The sequence below is a fragment of the Oryctolagus cuniculus genome, chromosome 3 (genome assembly GCF_051225735.1).
Source record: "Oryctolagus cuniculus isolate XC-2025 breed Fujian yellow rabbit chromosome 3, ASM5122573v1, whole genome shotgun sequence".
In the NCBI taxonomy this organism is placed as follows: Eukaryota; Metazoa; Chordata; class Mammalia; order Lagomorpha; family Leporidae; genus Oryctolagus; species Oryctolagus cuniculus.
The window spans coordinates 81308257-81324570 of NC_142869.1; positions in this window are offsets into that span (position 1 = coordinate 81308257).

Consider the following 16314-nt stretch of genomic DNA (forward strand, 5'->3'; position numbering starts at 1 on the left):
GCTCTTTATAGTAGTTTCTGATGATTCTTTTTATTTCTGTGATGTCCATTGTTACATTTTGTTTTTCATCTCTAATTTTATTCATTTGGGTCTTCTCCCTCCTTTTTTGGTTAGTAGAGCCAATGGTGTGTCAATTTTGTGAAGATACATGTTGGTTTTTTGTTTTGTTTTGTTTTGCTTTCCCTGTGATGGTTTTTATCTTTGGACTATGCCTCTGTGGCTTAGTGGAATGTCTGCTTTTTTCAGTGAATAACTAGAGGTGTGTGTTGGGTATGTCCAGGGAGCTCTGTTTAGTGTTCTAGGGTGAAGGTAGTATCCAAGATGATACCCAGGTTGGGCCTGGTATATCTCTTTCTCCCTTTCTCTCTCTCTCTTTTTATCAGAGGAGAGGTTTGTACTGCTCTGTTGACATAGTCTCAGCTCACTTCCTATCTTCAAAGGAGACCAGTGCGTAGGTGCTAACCCCAGTGTGTATGATATTTGTCAACACTGCCACAAGAACCACACAAAGGAACTGTGCAGTCCTCAGTGTAAGCACAGATTCTGCAGCAGTGACTCTCACCAGGGAATCAGGGAACCTTGAGCATATGGAGCCTCCCAAATTGACTGCCACATCCTGAGTCCTTCCCCACAGCCACAGTGTTTTCACAGTCCTGGCACATAAGCCTCCCACAGTCATGAGCACCAAGCCCCCTGTCAGTTCTCCTAGCCAGACTCAGGCATCTCTGCTCGGCTAGTTGCTGGGTGGGTGGACTCGAGCTGGTACAGCTATAACTTATGTCTAAAATGGCACCTGCCCTCTCTCATCTTGTTACAGAACCCTGGTACCAGGTGGTCAGGGAGAGAGAAACATGCTCCCTTTTATTTCCCCTCTAGTTTGGCAGGTACACTGTCCCCCCCACAGGGCTTCAAGCTGGATTCCCACTAGGCTCTTACTGCAGCTTTATCACCAGTGGCTTAAGCTGTTGCAGTCTGGTCTCACCTCACTCCAAAGCTGATGCTGAGGTTCTCAGCTGCTGAAGTCCTGAGTTGTGCATGTCCATACCCTCCACGTAGGTCCACAGTGTCCCTCTAATTTGTGTGGAGTTTCCTCTGCCATTTTCCCTCTAACTGTTCCCTAATACTGTGCTCTCTCCACTTTTTAAAACTATCTTATTCTAGACTAGAGCAGGAAACTCCCTCCCTATTCTGCCATCTTGGGTCAAGAACTAGAACATATCCATTTCTCCTAGGATTTCTAGTTAACTGACATATAGTTGTTTATAATAGTCCCTAATGATCCTTTGTATTTGTGTCATAGCAAGTGTAATATCTCCTTTTTTCTTCTCTCATTGTATTTACTTATCTTCTTTTTTCTTAGTTAGCCACAGGTTTATTTATTTTTTTGCTATCTTTTCTAAATACCAACTCTTCATTTCATTAGTCTTTTGTGATTTTTTAAAAAAATCAATAGCTATGGTTATTTTTTTAATCAATGACTAAAGTTATTTTTAAATTTTTATTTAATTTTATTTGAAAAGCCAATGACACACAGATGGAAAGAGAACCTCATCCATAGGTTCACTCCCCAAATGCTCATAACAACCAGGGCTAGGCCAGGCCAAAGTCAGCAGCCCAGAGCTCAATTCAGGTTTCCCACATGGGTAGCAGAGACAACTAATTGAGCTATCACATGCTGCCTCCCAGGATATGCTTTATCAGGAAGCTGGATCAGAAGCAGAAGGGCCTGGACTCTAAACAGGCGCTCTGACATAGGATGCCAGCATCTCGAGTGTCATCTTAATTGCTGTGTCAAATGCCTACCCCTGTATTTTTCTTAGTTTATATTTCACTTATTCTGGCTTTGGACTTTATTATTCCTTTTCCTTTACTAACTATGGTTTTGATCTGTTCTTGTTCTTCTAGGTCCCTGACATTCATTCTTAGGTTGTTTATTTGATAACTTGATCATTTAGTATAGATACTTACTGTTATAAATTTCCCTATTAGTACTGTTTTTACTCTCTCATAAGTTTTGGCATGTTGCATTTCCATTTTCATTTTAAATTTCCCGTTTTATTTCTTCAATGATTCATTGTTCATTCACGAGCATGTAGTGCAGTCCCCATGTATTTGAATGTTTTCTAGAATTTCTTTTTTTTTGGTCATTTTTCAATTTTATTCCATATGGTCAGAAAAAAAAGTATAATTTTTATATTTTTTAGTTTGTTAAGAATTGTCTTGTGACATAATTATGTGATGTATCCTAGATAATGTCCCATGTGCTAATGAAAACAATGTGTAATGTGCAATTTTTAGTTGAAATGTCCTATGAATGTCCGTCAAGTCCACTTGATCTACGGTATATTTTAACGCTGATGTTTTTCATTGGAATGATCTGTTTATTGTTGGAAGTGAGATATGAAAGTTCCCCACTATTATTGAGTTGAATCCTATCTCTCCCTTTAGATCTAATCATGTTAGCTTTATATAATCAATTGAGCAATCATTAGGTGAATAAACAATTACAAGTGTCTTATCTTTTGTTAAATTGATCCCTTGGTCACTATATAGTGACTTTCTTTTTCACCTTAAACAATTATTGTCTTACAGTCTATTTTATCTGAGTATAGCTATTCCTGTTAACTTTCAGATCCCTTGGAGTACTTGTTTCCATGCTTTCATTCTGAAGTGTCTTTGCCAGTGAGGTGAATTTCTCATTTTGTAATCCATAGAGCCAGTCTGTAACTTTTAATTGGATAATTTACACCAAAAAATACATTCAAAGTTATTTCTTATGAATAATGTCTTATTCATGTCAGTTTTTAAAATTCCTTCTTTTGTTTGGAATACCCTTTGTGCTGTCTCTAGTAGGTTTTATACTTCCGTACATGTTTTCATGATGTTTGTTATCTTTTATTCTTCTTCGTATGTGTGGGACCCCATTAAGCATCTCTTTTAGGTTTGTATAGTGCTGATGAATTCCATTAGATTTTAGTTGCCTTGGAAAAATTGGATATTCTTGACTGGCAGTTGTTTTCTTTCAGAACTTGGGACATATAATTCTATTCCCTGCTGACCTGTAAAGTTTCTGTTGAAAAATCTGCTGTTAATATACCAGGAATTTCCTTGAAAGTAACTAGGCATCTTTCCCTTGCAAATTTTAGAATTCTCTCTTGTGCTGTACTTTTTCAAGTTTGACTATAAACTGTTCCTTTGAGAATCTATTCCAGTTATATTTATTTGGGATAGTATGGAACTCCTGTAGTTAGATATCCTCATCTTTCTACATACTGGGGAAAATTTCAGCTATTGTGTATTTGAATAAGTTTTTTGAAAGCCTCTACTCTCTTCACTCCCAACAACTGCCACTATCCAAATATTTGTTTGTTTTATAGTTTCTCAAAGGTCCTTTGTGGAAGGGGGACTGTTTCCATTATTCTTTTCTTTACTTTTTTTTGGTCTGGGATATTTCATCTAAAAAAAATCTGTCTCCAAGTACAGATATTCTTTCTCTGGTCTATCTGTTCTATTGTTGAGGGATGCAATTATATTTTTATTTGACATTTAAGTTCATTTTTAAGGCCTGTTTGGTTCTTTTTCAATCTCTCTCTCTCTTTTCAATGAATCTCTCATTTATACCCAACATTGTTTCCCTGACTTCATTCAACTATCTCCTAAATCTCTCTTTTTTAAGATTTATTTAATTATTTGAAAGGTTGAGTGACTGAGAGAGAGGGAAACACACGGTGATAAAGAGATCTACCATCTACAGGTTCACTCCCCAAATGGCCACAATGGCCAGGACTGTGCCAAACTGAAGCCAGGAACCTGAAAATTCATCCAGGTCTCCCACATAGGTGGCAGGTGTCCAAATACTTGGGCCACTGCTTTCCCAAGCACCTTAGCAGGGAGCTGGATTGAAAGCAGTGCAAGTGGGACTTGACCTGACACTCCAAAATGAGATGCTGGCATTGCAAATGGCAGCTTAATCCATTGTACCACAATGCTGGCCCCTCTTGAATCTCTCTGAACATCTTTATAATCATTCTTTGGAGTTCTTTCTCAGACATTTGGTCAACCTGCTTTTCTTTTGAGTCTGTTGCTAAAGCATCGTTGTGTTCCTTTGGGGCATCATATTGTCTTGCTTTGTTCATGCTTCCCATGTCCCTACATTGGCATTTGCTAATCTGATGGATTAGTTGTTTCTGTTATTTTAACAAGTGGATTTAATGGTAAAAGGCTTTTTCCTGAAGATATGTTTTCAAGTATATATCTTCAGCTATATGTATTGATAGGCTATTATGGCTTTATTTCCAGTTAGATGTCATGGTGTAATCTCCCTGTATCTTTGTCCACAACAATTGATGATAGTAGTAGTAGGGGCATAGGATCTTCTTCTCAAACCCAGTGTGTCTTAGTAGCAGTGCATATGGCAGGCTCTGGGGTTATAGGGCTCTTAGTTCACTGTGCCTGAGGTGGTATAAACATTTGCCTGGGATTCTACAGAGTTACTTGGGTACCTGCGTTGGCAGGAGCATGGCTAGGATCACAATAGTGGCAACTCAAGGTCCAGCAAAAGTGAAAAGTCCCTTTAGTGCTAGCTCCAGGTTCCTATGTGTTGTCTTGGCACCCACATACCTTTTCTTCCTCCAAGCAGGCAATTAGTCTCCCCATACTATACTGCCTGGAGTTGGGGAAAAAATAAAGTATGCAGTCCTGTTACAACCTATGCTGCAATGCAATTCTAGATCACACCAAGAGCCCACAGCCCCCCTCCCCAAGACCAGTAGAGCATGGGCTAAGACCAAATCTACTTTGCTACCAGCTGCCTGTTACTAACATAAATTTACAGTCCAAGGCTGTAACAACACAAAACTGGTGATACAGGCTGGGATATAAGCCCAATTTTCTTGGCCACACATCTCCACCAGGAGATCTACTTGCAAATACTTGCCTAGGGACAGTGACCCTTAATATCTGTCCAGTATTGGTTCTGACAAATCCAAGCTGCAGTTGTGAAACATCTTGGTGCCCTACTCCCCAGTAACTGGACTTTTGCTCCTTGACATCTGTCCACAGTTATGGAGGGGTAGTGAAGTCAATCCCTTAGCCAAACAGGCTGACACCAAGCTGGGTCATACCCGATTCTCATAATCACCAGGCCTGGCACAGTCTCACAGTGTCCACCAAGCCTACAAGAGCCTTGTTCATCCCACTAGGGCACAAGATTCTGCCTGAATCAGGGACAGATCTGGAGGCTGCTTCTGTGTCACTGGCCTGTGGGTAGAGACTATTGGGCTTTCTCTGGTGCTAGGTATCACTGTTACCTATTTCTGTGTAACAAGGTAAAGCCCTAAATTTTCTTTTTTTAAGAGTTTTTATTTACTTGAGAGGCAGAGTTAGAGACAGAGAGAAGAAAAGACAGAGAGAAAGGTCTTCTATCTGCTGGTTCACTCCCCAAATGGCCACAATGACGGGAGCTGGGCTGATCCAAAGCCAGGAGCCAGAAGCTTCTTCCAGGTCTCCCATATGGGTGCAGGGGCCCAAGCACTTGGACCATCTTCCATTTATTTTCCCAGGTGCATTAGCAGGGAGCTGGGTCAGAAGTGGAGCAGCCAGGACTCAAACAAGCACCCATAAGTGATGTGGGTGCCACAGGCAGATGCTTAACCTACTAAGCCACAGCAACTACCCCAAAGCCCTAAATTTTCTCCCCCACCCTACTCCCTAGCAACTGGAGTCTTGCTCTACTATCTGTTGGGGATTGGGGAAACAATGATGGAAGTGGTCCCTTGGCCAGAGGCTCATTGCGAAGGGACTAGTTTGGTGGAAGAGGTTGTAGGGCCCTATTCAACCAAAAGGTTTCAAGCAACGGGCCTGGTACTGGGCTTCAAGTCTAAGATCTGTACTTGATTCTTTCTCCTTCCCCAAAATGGAGACCTTTGTCCTCAATGCATTTCTTGAAGTTGGGGGTGGGCAGAAACCATGCAGCAATTTTTTTGCTCTTGCCTTCTTCAATGCTTCTTTTCTTATTAGTGTGCTAAAACCAAGCACTATGGTCTGTAACCTGTCTTCCACAGCACTTGTGAAGGTGACTTGGTATCCAAATACTCATGCAAGTTGGCATCTCTGTGGGGAGACAACTCCAGTTAGAGGAATTTCATAAGAAACATTTGAGAACTGATATGAGAAATGTGTTCATTTTAGAAAGCCCCCTATCCCACCAATGAAAGAATTAGGACCAACATTTGGCATCCCATTTTCTAACTTCAGAACCAAGGATAGGAATATTTAGATAGTATACAAAGAGAAATCAATCAATCATTATCAGACTGACATCAAAGTTTTCATCAACCTAAAAGATTAAAAGGTAGAGGAGGAGGCATTTTGTAGATTTAAGTTGGACACTCACGTCACATTTATGAGTGCCTGGTTTGAGTCCCAGCTACTCTTCTGCTAATCCAACTTCCTGCTACCCTAGGAGGCAGCAGATGATGATGGCTCAAGTACTTGAGTCTGTCCTACTCATGTAGAAGACCTGGGTAGAGTTCCAAGCTCCTGGCTTTGGCTTGGTCCAGCCTGGCTGTTGCAGGTATTTGTAGAGTAAACCAATGGATGGAAGATCCCTGTGTTTCTCTGTCTCTCTGCCTTTTAAAGGAATCTAGAGGGGCCAACATTGTGGTACAGTGATTGAGCCACCACTTATGATACTGGCCTTCGAGTCCTGGTTCGAGTCCTGCCTGCTCCACTTCCCGTCCTGCTTCCTGCTAATGCTCCTTGGAAAGCAGCAAAAGATAGCCCATGTACTTTGAAGGAAGGGGGCAGAAAGTAGAAAGAAGAAAGAAAAATGCTTTCAGGATGGGCATTTGGCTCAACTACTTAGGGCACTCACAAGCCACATCGGTGTGCTTGGGTTCACATACTGGTTCCACTTATGATTCAATTCCAGCTTCTTGCTGTTGCACAGCATTGGAGGCAACAGAAGATGGGTCAAGTACTAGGGTCCCTGCCACCCACATGGTAGACCCAGACTGAGTTCTGGCTCCTGACTTTGGTACAACTCAGCTATTGTTGCAGGCATTTGGTGAATGAACCAGCGAATGGAAGTTCTCTAACAGTTCCTGGTTCTCTGCCTTTCAAATAAGCATGTTTAAAAGAAAAATAATTCCTTCATATTTTAAGAGAATATTTTTGAGGTGTTGTACCAATCAAGATTCTTCAGAGGAAGAACAGAATCGATAGGATGTGTACAAGTGTGTGTGCGTGTGTGTGTGTGTGTGTGTGAGAGAGAGAGAGAGAGAGAGAGAAATTTGTAAGGCAGATGACTAGACTGGAAAATCAGATAGACTTTGATTATGTAGTCTTATTTCTTTTACAGATTGATTGATTTGAAAGAGTTACAGAGAAGAAAGAGAGAAAGAACGAGAGAGATGGCTGCAACAGCTGAAGCCAGGAGCCAGGAGCTTCTTCTGGGTTGCCCATGTGTGGCAGGGATCCAAATACTTGGGCTGTCTTCTGCTGCTTTTCCCAGGCTATTAGCAGAGAGTTGGAACAGAAGTGGAGCAGATGGGACTTGAACATAGAATTCCAGCATCGCAGGTGGAAGCTTTACTGGCTGTGCCACAATGCTGGTCCCAATGCTGGAGTCTTAAGTCAGAATTTTGTTCTTTACTATAGTACTTTATTTTTTTTTAACAGGCAGAGTTAGACAGTGAGAGAGAGAGAGACAGACAGAAAGGTCTTCCTTCCGTTGGGTCACCCCCCAAAATGGCCGCTATGGCCAGTGCGCTGCACCAATCCAAAGCCAGGAGCCATGTGCTTCCTCCTGGTTTCCCATGCAGGTGCAGGGCCCAAGCACTTGGGCCATCCTGCAGTGCCCTCTCGGGCCACAGCAGAGAGCTGGACTGGAAGAGGAGCAACCGGGACAGAACCGGCATCCCAACCAGGACTAGAACCCTGGGGTGCTGGCACCTCAGGCAGAGGATTAGCCTAGTGAGCCGTGGTGCCAGCCTACTATAAGTACTTTCAACTGATTGAAAGCCCATTCACATTATAAAGATAATATTCTTTACTTAAAGTGAAAGTTTTAAATTGACTTTACCTAAAGTCAAAGTTAAATTCCTTAAATACATATAGAGCTATTGAAACTTTTTTCTTCTCTATGTCAGTTTTCTGAATGTGTTTTGAAGAAATATGTTCATTTCGCATAAGTGCCAAAATCATTAGCATAAAATTGTTTAGCATCCTTTAAAAGATTAAAAGTAGAGCTACTTTATTATGCAGCAGTCCCCACTATTGGGTAGACATCCCAGGGAAATGAAATCAGTCTGTCCAAGAGATCTGCAAACTCCCATGTTGGGTGCAGCAGTATTGACAATGACCTAGGTATGAAATTCACCTCAGTGTCCAACAGCAGATGAACAGACAGAGAAAATGTGGTGAATATACATAATGGAGCCCCATTTAGCCATTAAAAAATTTGAAATCCTGTCATTTGTAACTATGTATTTGAATCTATTAGACTGTGTGTTAGGTGACATAAGCCACACACAGGATGACAAATAATGCATCATGTCATCTACATGTAGACTCAAAAAATGCTGCTGTTACGGAAGTTGAGGGTAGGGTAGTGGTTCCCAGAGGATGAGGTAGGGAGGGGAGGTTACATTAGCAGGGAGGCCAGTTACTCTGTACCAGGTTGTAGTTAGAGAGGAGGAACAAGTTCTAGTATTCGGTTGTACAACAGTGAATATAGTTAGCAATAATATATATTTCTTTTTAAAGACTTATTTAACTTATTGGAAAGACAGAGCTACAGAGAGACAGGGAGAGAGAGAGACACAGAGAGAGAGAGAGAATGAATCTTCCATACAGTGGATCTTTCTCCAAATGGCCATAATTGTGAAAGCTGGGCCAGGCTGAAGCCAGGAATGTGAAACTCCATCTAAGTCTCCCATGTGGACGGCAAGGTACCAAGTACTTGAGCCATCCTCCACTTCCTTACCAGGTACATTAACAGGGAGCTGGATAAGAAACAGAGCAGCCAAGACTTGAATCAGCACTCATGTGGAATGCTGGCATTGCAGGCACCAGCTTAATCTGCTGTGCCACAATGCTGGCTCCACATTGTACATTTCAAAATAGCTAAGAAAGGATTTTTTTAACTTCTCATCATAAAAAAATAAATGTTTGACATGATGGATATATTAATTACTCTAATTTGATCATTACACAATGTACAGCCATATCAAAAATCACATAGTACCCTGTGAATCCATATATATAATTGTGCATTAGTGAAAAAGTTTCAGAAATAATTTAAAATTCAGTTGTAGATATGAAAGACATCTATAAATTATCCTCACAGCAACACGTGCAGTAGTTTCTAAATAACTGGGTACTATATGCTAGTCAAATTGGCAAATACTCATAAAACTAACCATCGCAGGTCCTTAAGCCTCCCCCTCCCATTTTTAAAAAGTGTAATAAATAATAAAAATAAAAGCATAGCATTATCTTCCCCACAGCAGTGTTTAAACATTCCAGTTTTTCCAAATCTTTGCCGACACATTATTTTTCATTTCTTTTGCTTTGCTTTGCTTTTTCTGTCCAGCCCTTTCCTTCTTTCCTACTTCCCTTCCTTCCTTCCTCCCCCCACCCCTTTCTTTTACTGTGGCCATCCTAGTGGATATGAAGTGGTGTCTAATAGTAATTCAGATTTGAATCTCCCCAATTACTCTAATATTTAGTGTCTTTTAACATCTTGGTAGCTACTAGCATATCTTCTTTGGGTAAATGTTTGTTTACACCCATTACTCATTTTTGAATTGGGTTGTTTTTCTTTTTCTTTTTAAGATGTAAGGATTATTTATATGTTCCAAAAACTAGAACTTAACGAATATATGACTTGCAGATATTTTCTCCCATTCCACGATTGTATTTTCAGTCTCTTCATAGTGTCTTGTGATGTATAAAACATCTCAATTTTAATAAAATCCAATTTATCCATTTGGGGGGGGGGGGGTTGTGCTTTTGGTATCAGATCTGAGAAATTATTTTCAAAGCTAAAATCAGCAAAATCTATTCCTATTCCTAGTAGTTTTATAGCTCTAACTCTTCTAGTTAGAATTTTTATCTTTTTTTTAGGGTTTTCTGGCTACACACATTTAATACAAAGGAATTCCATTCAGCTTACTGAAATGGCTGACCACGTTCAAGGCGAAATCTGCCTCTACTTTGGGATTCAGTTGCTGGCCAAGTCCCAGCTGACTCTTTCTTGTTGACACCGGGGACACAGCACTGCATTTGCAGGTATCTGTGTCACTACCCTGTAGTATGTCTTGAAATCTGTTATTGGGATGTCTCTGGCTTTGTTTTTGTTGTATAAGATTGCTTTAGCTATTTGGGGTTTCTTGTGTTTCCATATGGATGTTGGCATTGTTTTTTCTAGATCTGAGAAGAATGTCATTGGTATTTTGATTGAGATCACATTGAATCTGTAAATTGTTTTTGGTAGTATGGACATTTTGATGATATTAATTCTTTCAGTCCCACAAACACGGAAAATTTTTCCATTTTTTGTGAGTCTTCTATTTATTTCTTTAATGTTTTATAAATTTCATCAGAGATCTTTGACTTCCTTGGTTAAATTTATTTCAAGGTATTTAATTTTTTGTAGCTATTGTAATGGAATTCATCTTAGAAGTTCTTTCTCAGCCATGGCATTGTCTTAAAATTTTATTCTATTGACCCACTTGTCTCTCCTGGTATCAGTAACATAGTGTTTTGATTACTATAGCTTTGTAGCAAGTTATGAAATAGAGAACTGAACTCCAACTTTGTCTTTCTTTTTCAACAGGATTTTAGCTATTTCGATTCCTTTACCACATTTCTATATGAATTTATATTTATATTTATGTGTGTGTGTATGAATTTTGATAGACATTTTGTTGAATCTGTGGTTTGCTTTGGGTGGTACTCTCATCTTAACAATATTATTTCTTCTTACCCATGAAGCTGTTATGTCATTCCATTTACTTAGGTTTTCTTTAATTTCTTTAGCAATATTTTATAGTTGTCAGTATACAAGTCTTTTGCCTCCTTAGTTAAATTTTTCCTAAATATTTTACTCTTTTAGATGCTATTTTCATTTTTTATTATTAATTAATAATGTATAAAAATACAAAGGAATTTTTGTGTTGATCTTATCTTTACTGAGTTCATTTATCAATTCCAAAATTTGGGGAAATATTTTAGCATTGTATAAGACCATGGCATCTGTGAATAGATAGTTTTGCTTCCTTTGTAATCTGGACGCTTTTTACTGCATCTGCTTATCAGATTGCCCTGGCTGAAACTCTCAGTACAAAATTGAATAGAAATGGCAAAGGCAGGCAACCTTGTCTTGTTCTATTCTTACAGAGAAAACTTTCAGTCTTTCATTGTTGAATATGATTTTGGCTGTGGGTTTTTTACAAAACCCTTTTATCATATTAGGAAGTTGTAAGGGAATTTTTTTACAAGCTGTAATTCTACATTTAGTCAAGCTCTCAATCACAGTTGAGAACAGAATCAAAGACATTTTCAAAGGGAGAGTCTCAGGATCTTTCATCCTGTGCATCTTTTCTGAAGCAGTTGCTTATAAATGTATTACAGCAAAACAAAGGAGCAAAGTAATCAAAGGGAAGATGTAGGATCCAAGAAATAATAGATCCAAAGAAGCCAGGAGCACAGTAAAAGGAAGCACTTAGGATGACACAGATATAGAAAGCAACCAGTACAAATTATAACACTAGTAAGACTAAATCATTCCAAAGAGATCTGTGGTAATGCTTGGGAGTAGGCATAAGTATGCAAAAGGCATTAGACCACAAAAGAAGAAACTAGAAAAACTCAAACAGGAAGTCAAGAGCCTTAGGATACAATAAAATTGTTTACAAGTAATAAAAACAGTGAGAAAGGGACTATTAAATATATAGTAGGGAATACACCATAAGAAAATCCTAGTCTAAACTTGGATTTATGAAATAAAGTGTGGAATGATTTTAAGCAATTGGTGGTACCAGAAATGCACTTGCATTTGAACTTCACACAAGAAACGCCTCCTTAGAATGGCACTGAGGTCATGATATTGTACCATTCAGGAACCTCTGAGTGATTACTCTTGATATGCTCATAGGAATGTGAAAGCTACTAATCGGTTTTCAATAATCACAAGCAGTAGATAAATCAAAGGAAAGTTGAAGTATAGTCATGAAACAAAATGAAAATATAACCAACAATCTCAAGGGAAAACAAACAAAAAAAAATTGAGGGACTATGCCTTGAACAAGAATTTGCTCCTGTTAGATCAGGTTGTTCTTGGTAATGAATGCTACCAATGGGCCTTGCTGGATGAGTGTAGGGAAATGAAAGGCTTGGAAAGATATGTGAATATTGGCAGTAAGTCCCAAAAGTAGAAGGGAAGGAAGGTTTCCAAAAGTATTGGTATAAGGAAGCAGGAGATTCTTTCCTCCTCTGGACAAGAAAAAAAGCAATGGTGATTGGTGATAAGGACACTTGAGATGGAGGGAAAGAAAGTTCCAGGGGAATTTGCCAGATTACTTGAAAGTCCCACTATTTAACAAGTTTCTTACTTTTGCATGCAAACCAGGAATGACATATCACATTCAATTCATTTAAGCATAAATTTGAATCCATGAATAAAGTTTTTCATTTTTATAGATACCACACCCCTTTCCTGTTCTCTAACTCTTTTCAATTTTGTTCCATAAGATAATTGTGCCATTAAGCCCTCATGGAAACCATTCCATGCATTCTTGGCATCAGTTTTTGGTCCTTTTGGTATCTTTAACTCCTGCTAAATGTGAAAGGGCATGACGTCAGTATCAAAGGGTCATTTAGTCTGGCATATGTGAGATATGCTCATAATAGATTATTTTCTGTGCATGAACTATACGCAAATCCAAAGCTTGCCCAGAATATAAATAGTTCTCAAACATATTCTGTCCTTCTTGAAAAGCAATGCTGTATTTTTGTGCATAAATCCCATGATTCCTCCTAGTCATTTTGGACATATTATATGTGACTTCACCAGAAAAAGAAAGTGGATAGTTAAGCAATTATCCAATGAATGTATTTAATGGAGACAGTCAGTCTGGACCACATGAGCAGTAAAACATTTTTCTCAGAATCTCTTTTTGAAACTTGAATTATCAATACAGGCACCTCACTCCTGCGATTATTTGTGTATATACAACAGATTACCTAGAAAGCAGATATTAAGTGGAAATATTTTGCCTGTTTTCATAGAAAAAGAAGAAACTGACACTTTAAATTTTCAAATCTTTTGAGGTAAAGCGTGGCAAGTTTAATTTCTTTCAGTGTGTTAAGCGGTAGATCATAAGCTCCAGCTAAAATCTGAAAGTTGGTACCCAGGCCTTCCTCTGGATATCTACTGAATACAATCTCACCTGACACACTTAGAAGTGGAAGAGGTAAGAGAGAGAGAACAGAGCTGACACTCAAAGATTCTTTTACAGACTTGTGCACATGTATTTAAAACTTGGGGACTCAGAGTCTAAATATGAAGAATTCATGTGTTAGCACCTTGAATCATCAGTCAAGGTATTTTTTTACCCAGCACTGACAGATGGAAAATCTCCTCTTCTCACTCTTGTGCTCCTTCAAATGGTCCCACAGGAAGCTCTGTTTCTCATTCTCTCCAGTCTTAGAGCTCTGCCTCAGGCACGGGCAGCTCAATGGAGTTGCCCCAGTCAGCTTGTCACATTTCAGAGTGAAGAGGAAGATGCTCAGAGCTGGACTTGGTTAGTTTCAATACAAAGAAGACATCAGTTACAGAAGCGAATACAAAAATGCATTTATCGTTAAGGACAAGACAAGGCCAAGCAAGTATTCATCTGCATATAGATCTTGCACTTATTTTCAGGGTTGGTTGGCAAAAGAATGTAGTTGAGAAATCTCTGTAGTAATCTACAAGTCTCTAAATTTATTTCTGTGTTACATTGGGACTTCAGTCTTCCTGATCGCATGTGACCATCTTCATGTCCCACCCCCAATATGACCCTTCCTAAACGTGACCACACAGTCCTTCCTCAACTAAACAACCAAATATCTATTTTTCTACCTCCAGCCCATTGTAATATTCATGAGCAAATGTACCTCAACTCCAAAGGTCTCTACCTTGAAAATCTCAACTCTGAAACTCCCCATAATCTGATAGCTTCCACTGCACAATACTCCATCACTTATCCAGCCATATCTGCATTTGGTTATCAATATTTTGGATAACTGAGCCAATACATTGTCAGTTTTTTTTCTCTATATTATAGGTAGTCATTTAAAATTTGTCACTTAAAAATTATCCTTTTTCCTACTTGCAGAAATAAAATGTGCTCATGGACACTTCATTCTTCAGCTTTACACTATTCCAAAATACAGATGTGTGTCAAATGGTTGACCCATTCAACATTGTGTTCATTTGGAAGCCTTTTGATAGTCACTGTTTTGCCAGCCACTATGTTTCTTCAATAAGTGGTGATCTGTTGTGATCATGATATTGGAAATGACCCCCTAAAATCTATATCAAAATATGGCCCTTTAAAGTTCCCCAGAAGAGCCATCTGGGTTGTTACCAGAATTTGGGGTGCCATACAATATCACCATATGCTTATTAATAAATCCCCAATATTAATAAGCCTGAGAGGGTTCTTGCCTAATATTTAGAGAAGAATTCTAAATACCAGCATCAATAAATGACGCAGCATGGTACATTTTAGGCTTTTATTTAGCGCAAAAGATGTGTAGGAGAGTGAGAGCTTTATCTAAGAGAGAGGTAAATCTGGGTTCATACCGAGCACCAGGAACCAGCCACATGGAGGAGCATCTAGGCCAGGAAGCCTAGGGCGGGTGGCCCAAAGGCCACATGGCCTAGAGGCGCAGGGCTACAACAAGCCCCCTCCTGGCAAGAGTCCAGGAAAGAGAGGGGCAGACACATCGTGTCCCGGGCTTTTAACCCATTCCAAAGGGGAGTAGTTAATTAATCTGATTGGCTGGTGGGCACTCAGGTGTGGCATGAGGTCTCACAGAGGTGTGGCGAAGGTATCAGGTAGGGCATGAGGTCACACAGGGGTGTGGTGAAGGTGTGGTCTTCCAGCTCACAAACCTAATCAAGTTTAACCTGTATGCCTGCCTACTTCAATCCTGTTCCTGTTTCTAGGCTGATAAATTTTCTTAGAGGAGGTCACAAAATCCATTGATGGAAGCTGTTTCAAAATCATACTCCCCAGGCCACCCAGATCCTTTCGGTCATTGGCTATCTTTCAGTGTCCTTGCCAAGTCACTATTTGAATCTCAACCACTGCTTTTCTTGATTTGATTTTTCTGTCCTTAACCCCCAGTCCTGCCCTTGATTTCCCTCTTTCTGGGCAAATGCTTTAGCACTACACTTTACCACAAAGATAAACATCATCTCAATTGACTTGGCCCAAGCAATTCTTGTGGTCTTGCTCCTGGCATCCTTTAGTCAGTGGAAATCAGAACTTTCACCCCTCCCCCACTACAAGGCTCAGCCTATTACTTCCCCTGGGGCCTCGCCCCTTTATCTTTCTGGATGTACCCTGGAGAGATTCAACTCCTGTTCACACAACTTGCTAGTGGAACTGCTGGGCTTTAGACCCAGGCAAACTGGCTGCAAATTCCTGTACTTGATAGCTGTGCTGTCCTGCCTCTCATTCATACGGCTGCCTTCTCTATTCTTCCACCACCTTCAAATTCCCTGAAGGAATCATCTGTGGCTCATGTTTAAATCTTTACACTCATTGTTTAATCCTCCACATTGTTCCTTGTGAGGCCCCCAAAGTCTCGAAACTCTTCTCTCCAAGATGGCCTCATCCAAAGGCTTTGTCTTCTTTCTGTCATCCTCAGCCCCTCCAGGGGGTTTGAGTCTATTGGTAGTGGTGAAGGATATGGGGAAAGAACTCAGGCTTACTAAGTGGCTGTTAGGTATCAAAGCCTTTGCATATTTTCTAATCTAACTTAGTACTTGCAGCAGCTCTATGATGTAAATAATGTTTCTTTTTCATAGCTGAGGAAAATATTTGTAAAACATTTGTTCAAGGATTTGTTCATCAGAATTCATTTTAAAACAAGAGGAACCTCTTAGAACTCAGTAAGGAGATGCAGAATCTAATTTCAAAATTGAGTAAAAGATTTGAGCAGACACTTCATCAAAGAGCAGTAAACAAATAATAAAAAGATGCTCAACAACATTAATTACTAGCAAACTGCAAATTAGAAAGATACCATCTAGAC